The sequence below is a fragment of the Oryzias melastigma genome, linkage group LG22, assembly GCF_002922805.2.
Source record: "Oryzias melastigma strain HK-1 linkage group LG22, ASM292280v2, whole genome shotgun sequence".
Taxonomy (NCBI): Eukaryota; Metazoa; Chordata; class Actinopteri; order Beloniformes; family Adrianichthyidae; genus Oryzias; species Oryzias melastigma.
Genome location: NC_050533.1, coordinates 19,204,026 through 19,208,567, shown reverse-complemented (window position 1 = coordinate 19,208,567; position 4,542 = coordinate 19,204,026). Strand labels below are relative to the sequence as shown.

Below are 4,542 nucleotides of genomic sequence, written 5' to 3'. Positions count from 1 at the left end.
TAAAATAGTTAATGAGGGTTGGATTGATTCAGATGGAGCACTACTGAAGGCCTAGGTGTGAAATGCACGGCCCGCCACTGATATATGACCATTTTATACAAATAAACTTGCAGTTTTGAGAACATTTAAGAAAAAATAACCAGCATTTCATATTAACTGTATTAAAACAAAAAGAAGAAAGAAAACATAATTAAAAAACAAATAATGTGATTTAAATCTAAAAAAAGTGCAAGTTTGTTGGAAGTAATAATTTCTAAAGGCCTGAACACAAAAAAATAAGGGTAAATTAGTCAAGTAACTAATCTGTGTCCAGAAAAAAGGCTTCAATTTCTTTATTTTATACAGTATTTTTGTCTATAAGGTTGTGTTTTATGGTAACCTTTATTTTTATGGGTAATTTGCTTTTACCAAGTCAAAAATCAAATACATCAGTTGTAAAAATGATGTTTACCATATAATAGGTTCGTATATAAGATGTTTTCTGCATCACCACTTCCATGTGGCCCCCAAGGGGGACCCTTTATGTTGGCTTTGCCAGCAACCGGCTGTCTGCATCTAAAATGTGTGCGTTTATAGTTATTGTGTGGGCACGCGTCTGCAAATAAAAAAACATGCAAATGAACCACATTTACTATTAACATAAAACAAGGCAATTTAAATGGGAAGTAGTAAACATTAGTCTGAAACACGATTAAATTCGTACAAAATGATTTATTATGACTCAGGGGTAATAGCATACAATTGTGTGTATATACAAATAGATTTCACAAGTTCTTTGTTTATGATCTCTATGTGAACAACTTAAGAATGATCACGCAATAGACAACAGGTGCAAATAGCAGAATTCAAGTGAGGATTTAGACGGTGCAGTGGTTTTACTGTTGAGTTTAGGAGAAGAGTAGAGCCTCAAAAGACGACGGATTAAGAGCTGCAGCTGGAACAAATGAAACAATCTTCAACTATTGAATATGAACTCTATTACTCAGCTTGTGTCTGCGCTGATGGTGGCCAATAATGCCCTGGCAAGAGGAGTCGATGATGAGGTACAGATGGTGGGGAGGCCTCAAGAGAGACGTGCTGTGAAGAGGAGGAACCAAGTGTGTGTAACCTGGTAAAAAAAATCTAAGTAAAAAAAAAAAAAAATCTGGAAGAGCCTTTAAAGGAATAACTGGCATGCTTATTTGGAGGACAAATTACCATGTGCTTTTTTGAAATATTTTGATTTGAATCCATCTTTTCTCTAACCCCATTGAATATTTTTCAGGATCACGGAATTACTGAAGCCTATCCCAGCTACTGTTGGGAAAAGGACGGGAACAACCAGGACGGGTTTTGAATCCACATCACGGCCACACACTCACACACCTTGGGACAATTTAGAGTATCCACTTAACCTATGAAGTATGATTTTGGACTGTGGAAAATCCATGCATGTCATAGAAGAACATGCAAACTCCACCAGGGCTTTTGCACTGTGAGATGAAAGTACTAACCAATAGGCCCCCGTGAAGCCCAAATTATTTTTTTGTTACAGGTACTAATTTTTTAGATACTTATTTTGAATTATAACTTATGTTATGTTCATGTCCCACTAGGCGGACGCCCCAGGGAAGACCCAGGACATGCTGGAGAGACTACGTCTGGGCTCCCCCCAGAGGAGCTGGAGGAAGTGGCTGGGGAGAGGGAAGTCTGGGCATCTTTGCATAAACTGCTGCCCCTGCGACCCAGTCCAGGATGAGTGGAAGAAGGTGGGTGGATGGATGGATGGATGGAAACATGCGTTCAAGCAACCACATCCAATGAAGAGCCTGTAAATACACGTTTTGGACTTACATTTTCAGAACCATTTTTAAGTCACTTTTCTGGCGCCGCATCCAAAATGAGTATCGTCCTTTTTAAGACGTGGAAGTGCCGACCATTTGAAAACTGATCATGGAGGATAGAGTAATAATTGTGGTTTTTGCTGGAATTATGACAACTTTCTTCAACTCTTTTCACACCAAGCCTCTTCCAACTGTAGGTGGGACATTCAGAAAAAGAAGAAGAAGCCCCACCTTGCATGTCCAGTGTGAACACTGTTGAATAAATGCACACTTTTGAACCCTTGTCCCGTGCCTGGCATGTACATAGCTTAAGGTTTACTTTGGTGTACAAAGCCAGTGTAATGTCATACTGCTTACTAATATTAGTTCATTAAGGTACTTTACATGTTTTAGTTTGGCTCAGATTTAACCCTGATCTTCTCTTTGCTTTCAGCATTTTTCAGATATTCAGTCTGCAGGCTTACCAGTGATTGAAATTTAAATAATTCAGCGCAGCAAGTGTGAAAGTACTGGCAAATTAAAATGTACTTCCTCTGTCCTGTCCTGCCACATAATATCTTCTCTCTTTTTGATGCTGAATCTTTACATTTATTTTCCTACAGACCAAGAGGACCAACATGAAATATTAAGAAAAGAGATTAAAGATTTGTGTTTTACATTTGTAGAGTTCTGCAAAGAACTTGAGTGTACAAAATCTAAGGTTTTCTTCTTTAGGCTATGAAAATGCTGAACTAAGAGGAAAGAATTAAAGCAATGTAGATAAAGGGTAATTGAAAGCAGTAAAGTGCCCAAAGGGTAAAAATTTCAAAACACCTCTAGCCACAAAATGGCAACTGATTCCAGGAACAACTTAACTAGCAGGCAGTCTGATGGCTACTGGAAATAAGTTCAAGTGACTGTGGGCTATGCTTTATTTCTGGGTTCTGGTAAAAATAAAATGTGTCCTTGTGCACAAATACTACATACATTTCTCGCAATATTTAGTCTGAATTTTAGAGTGAGGAAAACAGGTTGAAATCAAGATGCAGGAAGAAATCAGACATGGTCAAAATAGGTTCAATGAACCAAGAATGACAAAGCACATTAGTGCAGGACACAGAAAGACACCTCCTTAGGTACAGAAAACCTGATTGCAGACAGTTGTGATAGACTCAAGAACAAGAGGGGATGGCATAAAGGAGAAATCACAGCTAACTTGAGAGAGCAAAGCAGAGGAAAACCATAAACAAAACAGAGAGGCAATTTATGACGCTGAAGTTTAATGAAATATGCGAAAGTTCACTTTTGATATTTCTTTATTTTATTTTTTACCCTAAAAATTAAGACAATAATAAAGATAACTCCAAATAATAAAATTCTTAAAAGTTTCTATCTCTCTGTGCCTTAAACAGGAGTGCATGCGCTTTCTCCTTCAACAAACAATAAACACTTGCTCCAAATTATAATTATGCAGGGGTATGGAGAGAGGGGGGATGGTAACCCTGACTCCCTCTGCTAGCATGCAGGAACATCGGAGGACTGTAGATAAAAGAATCAAAGGGAAGAGTAAGGGAAATGGAAAAACAAAACAGCAGCTGTTACAAATATTTATTATTGTTCATTTGGTAACAGTTTAGGCTTTGGATTTCCTTGATTCAAGTTTTAATTGCTTCTCCAAAGTTTATCATGTGTACTGTTGAGTTTTTATTTACTAAAGCTTGAAAGAATGAATGAAATGGTTTATTTCAAGCAATCAGGAATAATACATGAAAAAAAAATATCATTTCATTGAATCACAAGTAGATCGCTTGAGAGGGGGTGGGAAGAAGCGAACTTATATGATCCCACCCCGGCTCAATTGGCTTCAAAATTTTTCTTTTCTTTCATTTTCCTTTTCTCCTCGTTGCTGAGGAGAGCTGGAGACACATGACCTGGAACCAGAAATCTTCCCAGCTATAAATGTGCTCTCTTATCTATTTATTTGTTAAGATTTAAAACCTGTAAAAATGAGAAAAAAAAAATAAACAAAAAACTGTAAAAAGGCAAGAGTTAAAAAAATATATCTTTCTGTGTGTGTAATGCAACCACAAGGGGACACAATCCAGAGTCCTCTTGTGCCGGTCCCAAATCCTGATAAAAGCAGAAAGGGTATATATCAGAACCCACTTTTTGAGAATGAGCCAGATTCCATTACATGCCCGGATTGGCGTAGCCAGAGCCCTGCTCTTGACCTGACTACCTGGTAGGTTGGACCCTCCCTGCGCTCTCCTCAGTCCTGCTGACACATCCATTTGAAGAAAAAGAGGCTGAGGACTGTCCATCACCCCATACCTGACACTCAAATCGAAACAAAAACGAGATGAGGAACGAGGACAAATACTGTTCAGAAAAAAAGATTTCTAATTAGAAACTAAAAAAAAGAAAAAAAAACTGTAAAAAGAAAAATATTACATTTTAAAAAACTATGAAACAGCAATTCTTTTTTAAACGTGTCTTTGTGTGTGTGTGTGTCTTCCCCTGCATATATATATATATATATATATATATATATATATATATATATATATTCGATTAAAAAAAAATTAACTGATTTATCGTAAACAGGTATTAATCAGGATTAATATTGATTGTTGTTTTGTTTGTTTTTTAAGTTACAGTATTTGCCGAACACTTATTATCTGGGAATAATCACAAATGAAATTTACACACAAAGTACATTTATTTTTAACTAAGGCTATGA

General features: G+C 36.8%; 1 long non-coding RNA gene across 2 annotated transcripts in view; it reads left to right on the top strand.

Moving 5' to 3' along the window:
• The window catches only part of LOC118597991, a 128,829-nt gene extending 124,607 nt beyond the window's left edge, over window positions 1-4,222 (top strand). For both annotated transcript variants that reach the window (XR_004947023.1, XR_004947022.1), the window contains one exon: window positions 987-4,222. This is a non-coding gene — a long non-coding RNA (uncharacterized LOC118597991). The remainder of the gene's footprint in view (window positions 1-986) is intronic.
• Window positions 4,223-4,542: the final 320 nt, after the last annotated feature.